General features: G+C 42.5%; 1 protein-coding gene and 1 long non-coding RNA gene across 2 annotated transcripts in view; one reads left to right on the forward strand and one right to left on the reverse strand.

The window, feature by feature from the left end:
- The window catches only part of LOC135518154 (uncharacterized), a 57055-nt gene extending 43708 nt beyond the window's left edge, over positions 1–13347 (forward strand). Inside the window, exon 2 of the long non-coding RNA XR_010452117.1 lies at positions 4291–13347. This is a non-coding gene — a long non-coding RNA (uncharacterized LOC135518154). The remainder of the gene's footprint in view (positions 1–4290) is intronic.
- LOC135518153 (fibrinogen C domain-containing protein 1-like) overlaps positions 1–19305 on the reverse strand; it is a 233619-nt gene that overhangs the window by 12102 nt on the left and 202212 nt on the right. The gene's annotated exons all lie outside the window — the stretch shown is intronic.

Below are 19305 nucleotides of genomic sequence, written 5' to 3' on the forward strand. Positions count from 1 at the left end.
CACAGACTAGCAGAATCCTTTTTCTTCTTTCACGACTCTGACGAACCCAATGCGGAGGATATACGGCACCTGACCCCAGTGATCTGCGTGAAGAGGAGGCGGAGAAAGAGAGACCGGAGGTCGTGCTGCCTTCTGAGGAGTAGGAGGCCATCGAATAAACCCCCACTCCCCTCAATTCTGCTCGCAAACATGCAATTTTTGGAAAATAAAACGGACAAGTTATTGGGAAGATTAAACTACCAACGGGACATAAAAAATTGTAACATCTTATGCTTCACAGAGTCGTGGCTGAACGACAACAATATCAACATACATCAGGCTGGTTATATGATGTGCGGGCAGGATAGAATAGCGGCGTCTGGTAAGACAAGGGGTGGAGGTCTATGTATTTTTGTAAACAATAGCCGGTGCACGATATCTAAGGAAGTCTCGAGCCATTGCTCGCCTGACAGACCACATTACCTACCGAAAGAGTTTTCATCTACAGTGCCTTGCGAAAGTATTCGCCCCCCTTGAACTTTGCGACCTTTTGCCACATTTCAGGCTTCAAACATAAAGATATAAAACTGTATTTTTTTGTGAAGAATCAACAACAAGTGGGACACAATCATGAAGTGGAACGACATTTATTGGATATTTCAAACTTTTTTAACAAATCAAAAACTGAAAAATTGGGCGTGCAAAATTATTCAGCCCCTTTACTTTCAGTGCAGCAAAATCGCTCCAGAAGTTCAGTGAGGATCTCTGAATGATCCAATGTTGACCTAAATGACTATTGATGATAAATACAATCCACCTGTGTGTAATCAAGTCTCCGTATAAATGCACCTGCACTGTGATAGTCTCAGAGGTCCGTTAAAAGCGCAGAGAGCATCATGAAGAACAAGGAACACACCAGGCAGGTCCGAGATACTGTTGTGAAGAAGTTTAAAGCCGGATTTGGATACAAAAAGATTTTCCAAGCTTTAAACATCCCATGGAGCACTGTGCAAGCGATAATATTGAAAAGGAAGGAGTATCATTCCACTGCAAATCTACCAAGACCTGGCCGTAAGATAAGAAATCCCCTCCGACGAACTATCAAACAGACAAAGCGTCAATACAGGACTAAGATCGAATCGTACTACACCAGCTCTGACAATCGTTGGATGTGGCAGGGCCTGCAAACCATTACAGACTACAAAGGGAAGCACAGCCGAGAGCTGCCCAGTGACGCAAGCCTACCAGACGAGCTAAACTATGCTCGCTTCGAGGAAAATAACACTGAAACATGCATGAGAGCACCAGCTGTAGCGGAAGACTGTGTGATCGCGGTCTCCTCAGCCGATGAGAGTAAGACCTTTAGACAGGTCAACATTCACAAGGCCACAGGGCCAGACTAATTACCAGGACGTATACTGTGAGCATGCGCTGACCAACTAACAAGTGTCTTCACTGACATTTTCAACCTCTCCCTTTCTGAGTCTGTAATACCCTGAGAAAGGCACAGTGATTGCTGTGAGATTACACATGGAGTATTATAATGATAGTATATAGTTTTGCTGCCACACGGCACGCGGTACCAGAGTGCCAAGACTAGGTCCAAGAGGCTTCTAAACAGCTTCTACCCTCAAGCCATAAGACTCCTGAACATCTAGTCAAATGGCTACCCGGACTATTCACATTGCCCCCCCACATCACTGCCACTCTCTGTTGTCATCTATGCATAGGCACTTAAATGAACTCTACCTACATGTACATACTACTTGAACTAACCGGTGCCACTGCACATTTACTCTTTTCCGACACTCCGCCAGTATTTTTTTGTTATTTTTTTTACTGCTCTACTTCAATTACTAGTTACTTTTATCTCTTATTCTTATCCATATTTTTTTAAACTGCATTGTCGGTTAGGGACTCATCAGTAAGCATTTCACTGTAAGGTCTACCTACACATATTGTATTCAGCGCATGTGACTAATAAAATTACATTTTATTTGATTTGAAATAGAAACTGATAATTGAGCATGACTTCAGTATTACTTACTAAAACTGTTGTTACACTAAGGTTTTTATTATTTTATTTTGTTAGGCATATTTTGCTCTTACTGTAGTAGTGTAGTCCACTCCCGACCAGTCACATTGTACAGCGCCTGAGTGTCTAAGACACTGCATAGCAATGCCAGCTGTGCTGCTACAGATGCTGGTTCAATACCATGATGGCCTTGATTGGAAGACCCATGAGATAACTGTAGGTTTTTGGTTTCTCTCCCTCTAAAAACAGAAATAAATCATTCTTAATAACAAACTGACTTTATTTACAAATTAGTAACAATTTCTTACCCCATGTTCAAGAATGGCCTTTTTCTCGCTCATTTTACATTATTGAAAACAAATCATCTCCAAAATATTGCTATTTTTTTAAAAGCGATTATTATTATTATTAATTTAGAATTATATAAAAGTCCCTTGGATATTCTCACAGATATATTAACCCTGTTATTATCAGGACAATATTGGTCATATTGGTTATGGCTCCCGAGTGGTGCACAATTGGATCGCCTAGCAGTTCTCCAGCTGTATCCACTGAAAGGTTCAAGGCACAAGGGCAGGGGATGGGCCGCAGAGCCGCGTACAGAAGACAGACCATTGCACTAATAATGGAGCTAATGTCAGGACCCGGTTACGAACCTGGGTCTCCGGAGTGAGAAACAGTCACTTAACCAACTGAGCCACGAATAGTCAGCAGAACCCAGAAGATGAGGCAGACACAGCAGTACTTAAGACGGTGTATTTAATAAAGTAAAAAGGAGAAGTCCTTAAATACAAAAATGGCAAATCCAAAAGGTGGTAGGAATAGCACAAAAAAGCCTCAAGAGATACTCAAAAACAAAAACAGAATTCCACAAGAGCATCCACCGGAATCGACAAGAATACACAGAACACTAGGGCTGGGTGCTAACATACAAACACAGAGCACAGAACTGAGGGAAACTAAGGGTTTAAATACAATCAGGGGAAACGAGGCACAGGTGCAAATAATAATGGGGAACAAGGGAAAAAACATAAGGTCAAAAAGCACAATGGGGGCATCTAGTGACCAAAACCCGGAACAACCCTGGCCAAATCCTGACAGCTAACTAGGGAAACGTTCCCTCTGTGCCAGTCTGCACATTCAAACTAAAACAATGTAACTAATAATGGCATCTTAACACTTTCGTTAATAAAATAATGATGAATATACTTTTTCAAAATGCAGATATTTATTTATTTATGGATCCATAATGAATTACTGTGGGAATGAATATCACTGAATTACAGAAATATTGGAACAAACAAACATCTAATGATGTAACGGCGTTCTTCGTTTGTTGAATGAGAGTCGGACCGAAATGCAGCGTGGTGGTTACTCATGTCTTTAATGAAGAAAAAACGGAACGATACATGAAATAACTAATAAATACAAAAACAACAAACGGAACGTGAAACCTATTACAGCCTATCTGGTGAACACTACACAGAGACAGGAACAATCACCCACGAAATACAAAGTGAAACCCAGGCTACCTAAATACGGTTCCCAATCAGAGACAACGAGAATCACCTGACTCTGATTGAGAACTGCCTCAGGCAGCCAAGCCTATGCAACACCCCTACTCAGCCGCAATCCCAATAACTACAAAACCCCAACACGAAATACAACAACATAAACCCATGTCACACCTTGGCCTGACCAACTAATTAACGAAAACACAAAATACTAAGACCAAGGCGTGACAAATGAAGCTTACTGGAAAATACTCTTTCAAACATACACCGTTCACGTTGTACAACACCATTATGGCTAATTAGCAGGTAGCTGGATAATAGACTTGCCTAGAAGGAAGGTAGGGGGAGAATTCTATCGTCAAATGTATTTCTAAGTTAGGTTGGCTGTATCACAACCGGCCGTGATTGATTGAAATTTCAGTTTAATCCACCTAAAAATGTACAGTATTATAATAGCACATTATGAGCTATTATCAGGGGGCTGTGCTTTTGCAAAGTGGGTGGGGTTATATTTTGCCTGGTTGGCCCTGTCCAGGGGTGTAGTCGGACAGAGTCACAGTGTCTCCCAACCTCTCCTGTCTCAGCCTCCAGTATTTATGCTGCAATAATTTACGTGTTGGGGGGCTAGGGTCAGTCTGTTATATCTGGAGTATTTATCATGTCTTATCTGGTGTCCTGTGTGAATTTAAGTATGCACCCTCTAATTATCTCTAACTTTCTCTCTCTCTTTCTCTTTCTCTTTCTCTTTCTCTTCTCTCGGAGGACCTGAGCCCTAGGACCATGCCTCAGGACTACTTGGCCTGATGACTCCTTGCTGTGCCCAGTCCACCTCGTCGTGTTGCTGCTCCAGTTTCAACTGTTCTGCCTGCGGCTATGGAACCCTGACCTGTTCACCGGACGTGCTACCTTGTCCCGGACATGCTGTTTTGGACTCTATGAATGTTCAAACATCTTGGCCATGTTCTGTTATAATCTCCACCCGGCACAGCCAGAAGAGGACTGGCCACCCCTCAGAGAGAGCCTGGTTCCTCTCTATGTTTATTCCTAGGTTCCTGCCATTCTAGGGAGTGTTTCCTAGCCACTGTGCTTCTAAATCTGCATTGCTTGCTGTTTGGGGTTTTAGGCTAGGTTTCTGTATATAGCGCTTTGTGACATTGGCTGATGTAAAAAGGGGTTTATAAATACATTTGATTGATTGAATATACCTTTACCAACACCTCTTTGTATTTTGATACTTTGTGGATGGGACCTACCCAGTGGCACAGCTGTCTAAGTCACCACATCACAATACAAAAAGCGTGACTACAGATACTTGCGCCGGCCGCCACTGTGAGACCCATGAGACGGATTTTGGTTTTAATTTTAGAATCCTCCAATCCTCTAAATGTAATTACTGGCGGTAAGTCACATAATCTTTTTCGATATACAGTGGGCCTACCGTAGGCAACATGAATCTCACTAGCATTGAGTAACGTGCTGTTAAAAGTGGTGTAGGTCCTATTTATTTTAAGAGCATATTGAAGTTAGAAGCAATAGGATTAGCACCATTTATCACTGCTCTGAGACAAGCATGAGGACTGGTCTTGATAAATTAATTCGATTTTTATTTTGACTGAATCTCCGTTTGGGTATTGGTTAGACTACAATTATGGTGTAGAAATGTTATACTCTTAATGTAACCTTTATTTAACTAGGCAAGTCAAGGACAGCCTACTCTTTAAGCCACGTTGGGGAAATAATCCTTGGTCTCCCGCGTGCCTGCACGACACGGGAATTCTTTAGCTCAATAGCCCAGTACTGTAACCTACTCCAAACCGTCACATTGTAGAGCGCCATATTTTCCAATCCACCCTAACGGAAACACAGAGGTTTTTATTTTTTTCTTGGAATAGAAACACCATAATATTAATCAAATTAATCCCAAACTCTAAAAGTAATTGGAAAGGTAGATACAAATATTTTGTGACATTGTGGTTACAATAAAGAATGTTTTCAAACACTTGTTGCCTGATTAGCAGGACAATATACCTTTACCAACACCTCTGTCACGTTCTGACCTTAGTTATTTTGTTATGTATTTGTTTTAGTTTGGTCAGTGCGTGAGTTGGGTGGGTTGTCTATGTTTGTTTTTCTATGATTTGGTATTTCTGTGTTTGGCCTGGTATGGTTCTTAATCAGAGGCAGCTGTCAATCGTTGTCCCTGATTGAGAACAATACTTAGGCAGCCTGTTTTCACCCTTGAGTGGTGGGTGATTATATTTTCTTTTGAGTGTTTGTATTCTGCACCAGACAGAACTGTTTCGGTTTTGTTCACTTTGTTGTTTTTGTTTAGTGTTCAATTTTTTTATAAAAAATATGGACACTTAGCATGCTGCGCATTGGTCCTCACCTTCTTCCACCAACAACGACCGTTACAGAATCACCCACCAACCAAGGACCACGCAGCGTGGTAACAGGCAGCGGCAGAAATCTCAAGACTCCTGGACATGGGAGGAGATTTTGGACGGCAAAGGACCCTGGGCACAGGCTGGGCAAAATCGCCTCCCCAAGGCAGAGCTGGAGGCAGTGAAAGCCAAGAGACGGTGGTATGAGGAGGCAGCACAAAAGCGCGGCTGGGACAAGAGGCAGACCCAAAAATGTATTGGGGGTGGCACACGGGGAGGTAGGAGGAGACCTGAGCCAACTCCCTGTGCTTACCGTGGAGAGAGGTGGACCGTGCAGGCACCGTGTTATGCCGGTATGTTACATCGCAGCGCCTCGTATCGGCCGGGCTAGAGTGGGCATCGAGCCAGGTGCCATGAAGCCGGCTCAGCGCATCTGGTCTCCAGTGCGTCTCCTCGGGCCGGGGTACATGGCACCAGTCCTACGCATGGTGTCCCCGGTTCGCCAGCACAGCCCAGTGCGGTCTATTCCATCTCGCCGCACTGGCCTGGCTACAGGGAGTATCCAGCCAGGTAGGGTTGTGCAGGCTCGGTGTTCGAGACTTCCAGTGTGACTCCACAGTCTGGTCTATCCGGTGCCACCTCCACGCACCAGGCCTCCGTTGGCAGCCCCCCGCACCAGGCTGTCTCTCCGTCTCCTTCCTGCAGGTGCTCCCGTATGTACTGAGCTGCCAGAGTCTCCCGTCTGTCTTGAGCTGCCAGAGTCGCATGTCTGTCCTGAGCTGACAAAGTCTCCCACTGGTCCAGTGCTGCCGGAGTCGCCCGTCACTCCGGTGCTGCCGGAGTCTCCCGCTGGTCCGGTGCTGCCGGAGTCGCCCTTCACTCTGACGCTGCCGGAGTATCCCGCCTGTCCGGTGCTGCCGGAATCTCCCGTCCATTCGGGACCCGTTGCTAGGGTCCCCAGTCCGAGGTCGGCGGCGAGGGTCGCCGCTCTAAAGAGGCCACAGAGGCGGGTAAAGAGGCGGGCAAAGACTATGGTGGAGTGGTGTCCACGTCCGGCGCCAGAGCCGCCACCGCGGACAGACACCCACTCAGACCCTCCCCTTTAGGTTCAGGTTTTGCGGCCCGAGTCCGCACCTTTGGGGGGGAGTGTACTGTCACGTTCTGACCTTAGTTCTTTTGTTATGTCTTTGTTTTAGTATGGTCAGTGCGTGAGTTGGGTGGGTTGTCTGTTTGTTTTTCAATGATTTGGTATTTCTGTGTTTGGACTGGTATGGTTCTCAATCAGAGGCAGCTGTGTATTTTAGACATTGTGGATGGGGCTCCGGAGCAGATGGGGGCTCCCGCAGTGCAAAATGTGTTGCTATAGATGTAGTTTTGATCGTTGTCGGCCGCCACAGGGAGACCCATGAGGCAGCTTTTGGTTTAAATGTAGAATCCTCCAATCCCTATATGTAATTATTGGCGGAGAGTCACATCATATGTTTCGATATACTCTAGGCCTACCATCGGCGACATGAGTCTCACTAGTGTTGAATAATGTGATGTTAAAAGTGGTGTAGGTCTTATTCATTTAAAGAGCATATTGAAGTTAGAAGCAATAGGATTTGAAGCAATACCCTGCAACTATTTTATAAGCATTTTGGACTGCTCTGACAAGCATGGAGCTGGTCTTGATAAATCAATGAGATTTTAATTTTCACTGAATCTCCATTCGGGTATTGGTTAGACTACAATTAGAAATGTTATGTTCTTAGTGTAACCTTTATTTAAGTAGGCAAGTCAGCCAAGAATACATTCTTATTTACAAGGACAGATTACGCCTTCCTCCCCGACGGGAAATTGAAACCCGGTCTCCAGCGTGCCCACACATCGCGGGGATTATTTAGCTAAATAGCCAAGTACTGGAGCCTACTCCCGATCCTCACATTGTACTGTGCCATATTTTCCGTTCCATCCTAACGGAAATCCAGAGGGTTTTTTGTTTTTCTTGGAATAGAAACACCATACCATTAATCAAATGAATTAATTAAGTTAAATTTCTTAAAATCAGTTCCCATGTTACAAAAAAAGGTTTGAAATCATCTAGTACAGCCACTATTGAAGACTATCAAATGCTTCTCAAAGATGCCCTTTGGTGGTCAAACTAGCACTAACTAGCATTAATGGTACCAGTGGTTTGCACTCAAATAACGTGCCATAGAATTCTGCGGCACCACCCAAGCTGTGCTGCAGTATGCTGAAACCTTTAAAGGACGAACCACAGTACACACACATGATAACATACATGCTATACACACACATGGATTTTGTGTTGTAGATATGTGGTAGTGGATTAGGGGCCTGAGGGCACACATTTAGTGTATTGTGAAATCTGTTATGAAACTATTGTAAGGTCTTTAAAATAGTATAACTGCCTTAATTTTGCCGGACCCCAGGAAGAGCAGCTGCTGCCTTGGCAACAGCTAATGGGGATCCATAATAAATACAAATACAAAATAGAAATGCTCAAGATTGAATTTAATCAATCTTTCAGAAAAAGTTAAATCCAGTGATTGACAAATCTCCAGTTAATCAATTAGATTTCCTGAAACTGACTGACTGAGAAGGAAATCGACTGACCCCAACCCAGCTCAGCATGTGGTGCCCTGTATTGTGTACAGACACAATACAGACAAACACACAAATACATCAGACACACAACCGGCTGTGTGGTGACTGACTCAGTGAGTCTGTTTCAGTTCAGGACTGTCATGGCTGTCTAAATAATCTCTAATTAAGGTTGAGAGAGAGGGGGAGACAGACAGAGGGGAGAGAGAGTGAGGGTGGAGAAAGAGTGATAGACAGAGAGTGCTAGCGGAGGAAAGTGTTGCCATCCCTCCTTCCACACATCCTTGCCACCTCCTGTGTCTTGTTTCCCCCTGCTGTGTAGACTGATCGTGCTTTCAGGCCAATGCTGTGCACTCCGCTGATCAAAGATGCAGCAGTGACTGACACACCTCCTGACAAAAACAAACATCCTGACAGGAACACACCTCCCTCCCTCTCTCTCTCTCTCTCTCTCTCTCACTCTCTCTCTCTCTCTCTCCCTCCCTCCAGTCCAACCTGGGGACTCAAGGCACTCTGAGGTGTTTCAGACAGACTAACAGTGGGGGTCTGCAGCTCAGTAGATATCAACCTCTAGCTTGGGTGTTCAAAACACATTCTCTGAATACAGGTGTTTTCTTAGGATGAAAACAGATTTGAAAGAGAAAGAATTAAAGTAAAGCTTGATTTTCCCCAGGCTTTGTAGCTTTAAACTAAGCTTGTGGTCTGAGATTTCAAGGATCCGTTATCATTACTGAACTGTAAGCAATGGGAACAAGCTGCTTCAGTTTGAGGTCACAGTAAATATATGACATAGTGCTCTGATTACATAAAATAACTTGTAAGTAAGCATTTTGTTTTACGCTGTACCCCATGTGTATCCCGTACATACGACTAATACAATTTGAAACTGAAACTTGAAACATACAGAAACAAGATAAGAGAACCCGAATGAGCAATAGATCAACTGTTCAGTAGCCTGGTCCCAGATCTGTTTGCGCTGTCTTGCCAACTACTTGTCACTCATTACCAAGTCAAACATGTTTGGCTTAACAATTCCATAGTGAACAAGAGAGCAGAAACATATTGTCAGGAGCCAACGGCATTTCCCAGACGCACCTCATCAGAAAATCAGTTATCTTCCTATCCAAACCTCACCAAAATGAACTGCTCGTGGCTCAGTCTCATTTGAATGAATTACCAATCCTGGAGTTCTGTACGTCTCAGCGTGGTCTGACAGAGGGTTGACAAGGGCTCACTACAAGGCCTAATTTGACAACAAACCCTGGTGAAACAGCAACCTTGGTGAAACAGAAAACTCTGGTGAAACAGCAAGCCCTGGTGAAATTATTCAAATCTAAAATATACAATTCAATCAGAGTTCCCTTAGAGCATAGGAAAAGGTTGCACCTGACCGTTTGACTGAAACCACACTATTGCAATGAATTTGAGATGGTGAAAACTCACATCAATACCTTTGTCAGATAACACTGTTAAACAAAGTTTATGCTATGCTTGCAATCAAGAGGAAATTGAATGAATGACTCAAAAACTCCCCAGCTTATGCTCTGCAAATGGACGTTAGCTGTGAGGCCCGAGATGCTCATGCATTGACTTTAGTGTGAGCTACATGTCGGGGGGTGCTATTCACGAGGACATATTGTTCTGTCTCATGATTCCCGAGTATGAAACGGAACAGGGGATGTACAGTGTGCTGCGTGACTAGATTGACAAAAAAAAACAGATTCCATGGGATCGAATGTTGGGCATTTGCACAGATGGGGCTCCATCTATAGCAGGACGGTGGGCAGACTCTAGTTATGAACGTGTCTCCCTCTGACACATTGTATGTTACACCAAGAGCAACTGGCAGAAAAAGAGCTGAGCATAGAACTCGGAGATACACTGAGTATACAAACTTTAAGAATACCTGATTTCCATAACATAGACTGACCAGGTGAATCGAGGTCAAAGTTGTAATCCTTTATTGATGTCAATAAAATACACTTCAATCAGTGTAGATGAAGGGTAGGAGACAGGGTGCATGGGCAAGATAAAATATTTAAGTGCCTTTGAACGGGGTACAGTAGTAGGCACACCGGTTTGTGTCAAGAACAGCAATGCTGATGAGTTTTTCACGCTCAACAGTTTCCCGTGTGTATCAAGAATGATCCACCACCCAAAGGACATCCAGCCAACTTGGCACAACTTTGAGAAGCATTGGAATCAACATGGGCCAGCATCCCTGTGGAATGATTTTTACACCTTGTAGAGTCCATGCTCAGACAAATTGAGGCTGTTCTGTTTGGTACACTCAGTGTATACTGCAGCAGGTAACTTCGATTGTAAACAACATTAAACTACATCCACTGCGCGCACGTGTGTTCGCAAAACTATGTGGAGATATGGGATAAGAGCATGACAATGTTCTATTTCACAGGCTTGGTGGTTATCGAGGGGGAGTGTTAGAAAGATCTTTCGCATTGATAGAGGAACTTGTCTTTCACAATGGATGTAAAAAATGAGACTTGGTTGACTCTCTGTGTAATGAACCTTTGTAACAGACATATTTGGTAAACTGAACGAACTGAACACAAGCATGCAGGGGAAATACAAAAACATTCTACAGATAAGTAGACCTCTGACCATTAATGCCATGTTCAAAACAACTGGGAACTCAGAACTGGGAAGTCGGCAAATTTCGACTTCAGTGCGTTCAAGACAACGGGGAACTCATGAATAAATTAGTTAAGACTGGGAAAACATTTTTGAACTGTCATCCAACTCAGATTTCCAACTCGGGAACTCAAGTCTCTTTCTAGAGCTCTGACTTTCCGACCTGAAGATCACTGACCTCATACTTTGACCTCATATTATTCAGAGTTCCCAGTTGTCTTGAAAGCACCAGAAAACTGATGGTACCCTTCGCCAGCTCATATCTGTGTGAAGATTCAGTCAGTGCCCTTGTCAGCATTAAAACCAAATATTGATCCAGGTGCGCGCTGTTGACAACGCCCCTGACTTTGAGAAGCTCTGACACTACATGCATTAAGCACACCCATCTCATTAGTGGTGGTGAGATTAGAGACATTATGTCAGACTCATTTGCAATTGGCAGTCAAAGCCCCACATTAAAAGTATGTGATGGTGAGTTTAGAAGACAATCAGAAATACTGTTTTGATGCTTATCAATTGACTGCCACAGCACCAAATAAAAAAGCTTACATTTACTGTTAATTACATAATGGCTGGGGTCATGAAAATTTCAAGATGTCAAAATGGGGATGTGGGCCAAAAAAGTTTGGTAACCTCTAATGTAAGAAATAGGGTGCTATTTGGGACACAACCAGTCTGTGGCTGGGTAGAGGAGCGGCTTAGTTTGGGTTTAGTTTCCCTCAACAGGAGGTGGGTCTACATCTACCAACTCTTTGAGTTCCACAGATCATCAGCACATTCTAGGGTGCTTCTCAGTCGTTCATATGTTCCGTTCTCAGACTTCACAATACACTTTCACACAATAAACACTCACATGCACCCACACACACTCAGCAGTCCTCTATACCAGTCTAACAATTAACACATCCTATGGCTAGACAGACAGTGGTAGTTCCCTCCACAGACTCTACAACCCTTCAGGGAAAAGATCACCTCAAATTTTTTAACTTTAAAAGCTTCCATCTGGATCCACGCACACACGCACGCACGCACACACACACACACACACACACACACACACACACACACACACACACACACACACACACACACACACACACACACACACACACACACACACACACACACACACACACACACACACACACACACACACAGCTATAATTCATTATCAAATGAAAGCCCTGGAGATTCTCTCTTCAACTCTTCCTGAGAATAATTCAACAGAGGCTGCCTCCCAATGGCACCCTATTGTTTACATCGTGCAATACTTTTGACCAGGGCACTATGTAGGGGATTGGTCAGGCTGCCAGAGAAACGTTCCAAAGCAGGACTTCATGGTCGTCCTTAGTTAAAACTTAAAACGCCCAGGTGTGGTCTTCCTAGCCAGCCACGCTAATTCAATGCTATTGTTGAGTTACAGTGGCAAGAAAAAGTATGTGAACCCTTTGGAATTACTTGATTATAAATTGATCATAAAATTTGATCTGATCTTCATCAAAGTCACAATAACAGACAAACACAGTTTTCTTAAACTAATAGCACACCAATTATTGTATTTTCCTTGTCTATATTGAATACATAATTTAAACATTCACAGTGTAGGTTGGAAAAAGTATGTGAACCCTTAAGCTAATGACTTCCCCAATAGCTAACTGGAGTGAGCTAATCTGGAGTCCAATTAATGAGACGAGATTGGAGATTTTGTTTAGAGCTGCCCTGACCTATAAAAACACTCACAAAATTTGCATCTGCTATTCGCAAGAAGCATTTCCTTATGTGAATCATGCCTCAAACAAAAGAGATCTCAGAAGACCTAAAATTACGAATTGTTGACTTGCATAATGTCACACCCTGACCATAGTTTGCTTTGTATGTTTCTATGTTTTGTTTGGTCAGGGTGTGATCTGAGTGGGCATTTTATGTTGGATGTCTTGTTTGTCTATGTCTATGTCTGGCCTGATATGGTTCTCAATCAGAGGCAGGTGTTAGTCATTGTCTCTGATTGGGAACCATATTTCGGTAGCCTGTTTGGTGTTGGGTTTTGTGGGTGATTGTTCCTGTCTCTGTGTTTGCACCAGATAGGGCTGTTTAGGTTTCTCACGTTTATTGTTTTTGTTAGTCTATTCATGTATAGTGTCTTTATTAAAGTACCATGAATAGAAACCACGCTGCATTTTGGTCCGCCTCTCCTTCAACTCAAGAAAACCATAACATAACATAACCTGGAAAGGGTTACAAAAGTATCTGTAAAAGCCATCAGTCCACGGTAAGACAAATTGTCTATAAACAGAGAAAGTTCAGCACTGTTGCTACTCTCCCTAGGAGTGGCTGTCCTGAAAAGATGACTGCAAGAGCACAGTGCAGAATGCTCAATGAGGTTAAGAAGAATCCTAGAGTGTCAGCTAAAGACTTACAGAAATCTCTGGAACATGCTAACATCTCTGTTGACGAGTCTAAGATACGTAGAACACTAAACAAGAATGGTGTTCATGGGAAGACATTACGGAGGAAGCTACCGCTGTCCAAAAAAACCATTGCTGCACGTTTGAAGTTCACGAAAGAGCACCTGGATGTTCCATTGCACACCTGGCAAAATATTCTGTGGATAGATAAAACTAAAGTTGAGTTGTTTGGAAGGAACACACAACACTATGTGTGGAGAAAAAAAGGCACAGCACACCAAGATCAACACCTCATATCAACTATAAAGTATGGTGGAGGGAGCATCGTGGTTTGGCGCTGCTTTGCTGCCACAGGGCCTGGACAGCTTGCTATCAACGAAGGGAAAATGAATTTCCATGTTTATCAAGACATTTTGCAGGAGAATGTAAGACTATCTGTCCGCCAATTGAAGGTCAACAGAAGTTGGGTGATGCAACAGGGCAACAACCAAAAAACACAGAAGTAAATCAAAAACAAAATGGCTTCAACAGAAGAAAATACACCTTCTGAAGTGTCCCAGTTAGAGCACTGACCTCAATCCGATTGAGATGCTGTGGCATGACCTCAAGAGACAGGTTCACACCAGACATCCCAAGAATATTGTTGAACTGAACAGTTCTGTAAGGAGGAATGGTCCACAATTCCTCCTGACTGTTGTGCAGGTCGGATCCGCAACTACAGAAAACATTTGGTTGAGGTGATTGCTGCCAAAGGAGGGTCTACCAGTTATTAAATCTAAGGGTTCACATACTTTTTCCACCTTGCACTGTGAATGGTTAGACATAAAAATGAATACTTGTTAGTGTGTTATTAGTTTAAGCAGAATGTGTTTGTCTATTGTTGTGACTTCGATGAAGATCAGATTAAGTTATATGACCAATTTATGCAGAAACCCAGATAATTCCAAAGGGTTTACAAACTTTTTCTTGCCACTGTATTTAAACTGCCTCTGCTCTTCTGCAATGAGGATCTTGAGGTGTGTTGCTGGTGAATTATCATGTTGATTGCTCCATTAGAGGAGCCTCCCCCTCTTTATTTATTCCAATGATCTCCCTTTCAGTCACAGTTTAACGAGGAGAAAACTCTCTCCTCTGTGTCGGCAAGGTGAACAACTAGACACAAGGAAGTTGTTTTACATGTTTTATAAAGGACTCATTAGGAATGGAGAAGGTTGGTACTGACATCTGTCCAGGTAAAGTATTAAAAGCAATATGGACTCTTTCATAAGATGAGTCTGTGATTTAGAATGTGACTGATTATAAAATATATATTATTTTTGGTTTGTCGTTTTGTTGATAACCTTGGAATTATAATGTTCTACTGCATAGTGTAGGTTGTTTGTAATGTGTAGGTTGTTTGTAATGTGTTTGTAATGTGTAGGTTGTTTGTAATGTGTAATGTTTGTAATGTTTTGTTTGTAATGTTTTGTGACTACAATGGACTTAATTTGTTATGACTATATTACTACACTGTACCTACTACTGTGAACCCAATGATTGTCTAACTATGAATGTGTTAACAGTATCACCCTACAAGTGTGTACCAGCAGGGCTAAACTCCAGTGTATCAGATCCAGACAGCTTTGTAAAATGACAATAGTTGGTAACAACAACATCTATTCAAATAGACTCCTCGAGGGCACCGATCCAATACGCCCTTCCCAGAAATCACATGCAACTGACAACAATGCAGTTTTTTAACTAGAAATCATTTCCATTGTGTTTGGTATTGTGTACAATTCCAGTCAGTGGCCAAGTGGCATTGAGTGCATCTAATTAAACAGTTCAATTATCCAGCCAAGGTTGCCAAAACATGGCTGAACTCCACTAAGAGAACCTATTGTTCAGTTATCCTCTTTGGGATAGGGGGCAGCATTTTCACTTTTGGATGAATAGCGTGCCCAGAGTGAACTGCCTCCTACTCTGTCTCAGATGCCAATATATGCATATTATTATTAGTATTGGATAGTAAATACTCTGAAGTTTCTAAAACTGTTTGACTGATGTCTGTGAGTATAACATAACTCATATGGCAGGCGAAAACCTGAGAAAAAGTTTCTCAAAGCTTGGCCTACCGAATACACATTGAGAAATGGATAAAGTTGCACTCCCTACGGCTTCCACTAGATGTCCACCGCCTTTAGAAAGTGGTTTGAGGATTCTACTATAAAGTAGGCGCTCATAAGAGCTCTTTGAGTCAGTGGTCTGGCAGAGAGCCTTGGTCTCATGATGCTCGCTCCCGACAGAGTTACCTCTCGTTCCAGTGCTTTTCTTCAGACAAAGGAATTTTCCGGTTGGAACATTATTCATGTTTTATGTTAAAAACATCCTAACGATACATACACCTTAGCCAAATGCATTTAAACTCAGCTTTTCACAATTCCTGACTTTTAATCCAAGTAAAAATCACTGTTTTAGGTCAGTTAGGATCACCACATTATTTTAAGAATGTGAAATGTCAGAATAATAGAAGAGAGAATGATTTATTTCAGCTTTTATTGCTTTCATCACATTCTGAGTGGGTCAGAAGTTTACATATACTCAATTAGTATTTGGTAGCATTGCCTTTAAATTGTTTAACTTGGGTCAAATGTGTCAGGTAGCCTTCCACAAGCTTACCACAATAAGTTGGGTGAATTTTGGCCCATTCCTCCTGACAGAGCTGGAGTAACTGGGTCCGGTTTGTAGGCCTCCTTGCTCGCGCACACTTTTTCAGTTCTGCCTACAAATGTCCTATCTGATTGAGGTCAGGGCTTTGTGATGGCCACTCCAATATCTTGACTTTGTTGTCCTTAAGCATTTTTGCAACAACTTTGGAATTATGCTTGAGGTCATTGTCCATTTGGAAGACCCATTTGCGACCAAGCTTTAACTTCCTGACTGATGTCTTGAGATGTTGCATCAATATATCTACATAATTTTCCTTCCAAATGATGCCATCTTTGTTGTGAAGTGCACCAGTCCCTCTTGCAGCAAAGCACCCCCACAACATGATTCTGCCACACCCGTGCTTCACGGTTGGGATGGTGTTCTTCGGCTTGTAAGCCTCCCCCTTTCCCTCCAAACATAACGATGGTCTTTATGGTCAAACAGTTCTATTATTGTTTCATCAGACCAGAGGACATTTCTCCAAAATGTACGATCTTTGTCCCCATGTGCATTTGCAAACCATAATCTGGCGGTTTTGGAGCAGTTGCTTCCTCCTTGCTGAGCGGCCTTTCAGATTATGTCGATTATAAGACTCGTTTTTACTGTGGATATAGATACTTTTGTACCTGTGTCCTCCAGCGTCTTCACAATGTCCTTTGCTGTTGTTCTGGGATTGATTTGCACTTTTTGCACCAAAGTACGTGGTGCCATGGTGTTTATGCTTGCGTACTATTGTTTATACATATGAATGTGGTACCTTCGGGTGCTTGTAAATTGCTCTCCAATGATGAACCAGACTTGTGGAGGTCTACAATAATTTTTCTGAGGTCTTGGCTGATTTGTTTTCATTTTCCCATGATGTCAAGCAAAGAGGCAGTGAGTTTGAAGGTAGGCATTGAAATACATCCACAGGTACACCTCCAATTGACTCAAATTATATCAATTAGCCTATCCGAAGCTTCTAAAGCCATGACATTTTCTGGAATTGTCCAAGCTGTTTAAAGGCAAAGTCAACTTAGTGTATGTAAACTTCTGACCCACTGGAATTGTGATACAGTGAATTATAAGTGAAATAATCTGTCTGTAAACAATTGTTGGAAAAAATACTAATATTTCCATAAAGTAGACGTCCTAACCTACTTGCCAAGACTATAGACTATTTGTTAACAAGAAATGTGTGGAGTTGTTATGGATACAGGTATCCTGGGGGTATTTGTATTTCTCCTCTGTCCTAGTAACAGGTGGCAGTCATCAGTCGCATCAATCTGAAGACACACCTCCTCTTGTTTTCCTTACCCAATCACATTCCCTTTCCCTTGGTTTAAAAACCCAGTCAGTTGTTTTCCCAGACTCTCACTCTCTCTCCTTCTGACTCTCTCTCCCTCTCTTTGGATTTTCTGAAGACCACATATTCTTTCATACCCCACAGTTTAGTTTGTTTGTGCAGATACATCTCACATTGTCTGTTATCATGTGAGTATGTACTGCTGTGGTGTATTATTGTTGGTTTTTGGTGGGAAATGGGGATAACCAACCAAGTCTCCCTTGGGCATACATTCCCCGTAGGAAAACTTTGGTTAGTTAGCTAGCTGTTCTTTACCCAGTAAGACCCAGTACCCAGTAAGACGTGCTTAGGTTTTTTTCAAATATTTATTATTTATTTCCTTGGGTCCATCTCAGCCCCTTTTTTCCACACCCCATTACCCTGTGCTTGACAATAAACAATAAACCTAAACTTGACAATAAACCTAATGTCACGCCCTGGTCTATATTTATTATATTATATTCATTTATTGAGTCAGGCCAGGGTGTGACATGGGTTTATTTGTAGTGTGTTTCGTCTTGGGGTTGTGTGGGGTGTATAGATTAGTCTATGGTTGCCTGAGGCGGTTCTCAATCAGAGTCAGGTGATTATCGTTGTCTCTGATTGGGAACCATATTTAGGTAGCCTGGGTTTCACTGTGTGTTTGTGGGTGATTGTTCCTGTCTCTGTGTTTGTTGCACCAGCTGTTTCGGTTTTCAACGTTTATTGTTTTGCATTGTTCGTGTTCTTCATTATTAAAGATGTATCGAACGAATCACGTTGCATTTTGGTCCGATCCTTGTTCCACCTTTTCGTCAGAGAAGGTGGAGGAAAGCCGTTACAACTAAAGTGTTTGACGGTAGGTTTCGGTTGTCTGTGGATGTCTTTTAGTTCTCACTGTTCCTTTTCACTGTTGTGATTTGCATGAGATATGTTACGGGTCTCATTTCCCTCCCCCCTAGACTGCTGGGGGAAGGGGGTTCATAACTTAAGTGATTGAAAAATCTAAGTGTATGTAAACTTCAGACTTCAACAGTATAGAATGGAAATAAATACACAACTGGGAGCATACTGTCCCGTTGTCACCCTGGCAACGAGCCGGTGAAAAAATACATACTAAAAATGAAAGATATACTCAATTATCTTCTTAAAACTGGTTCAGAATCATCCATAACTCATTCCAAAGCTCTGAGGTTTTTAGAGCATCGGACTAATTATACTTGTTGGGACCATAAAGTGTGAAATTTGTCAGGGTGTTTCTTTGTTTTTTTTTGGTTAAACCATTAGCGCGAGAGATTTGTTTCTCAAATGCCTAGAACAGCTAATGAGTGAGACATTGTTGTCTTGTGATTAAATCTGTAAAAGCCGTCAGCTGGAAGTCTGTGATGCCGTTAAAAGGTTCAAATATACATTATTTATTTGCTTTGATTCAAAATGTATGTCCTAAAAGGGAAACGTATTGGGTGCTTTTAAGACAGCGTTGAGAACCCATCCCCTCTCTGGTTCACATTGTGACATCGGGCAGAGAGAGAGAGAGAGAGAGATGAATAGAATAAAAAAAACAGTGCTATAAAGCTGACAGCGGAATGATTCCACTTCTCTTTGCCACTAGTAACATCTCTGTGTTAATTCTTCACAATGCTTTTCTCCCTCTGCGTGGCTGCAGGGCAACTCTTATTGTTTCTCCCTCTGCGTGGCTGCAACTCTTATATCACTGATTCTTGTGAAAAACACTCTT

Source organism: Oncorhynchus masou, chromosome 28 (assembly GCF_036934945.1).
Source record: "Oncorhynchus masou masou isolate Uvic2021 chromosome 28, UVic_Omas_1.1, whole genome shotgun sequence".
Classification (NCBI taxonomy): domain Eukaryota; kingdom Metazoa; phylum Chordata; class Actinopteri; order Salmoniformes; family Salmonidae; genus Oncorhynchus; species Oncorhynchus masou.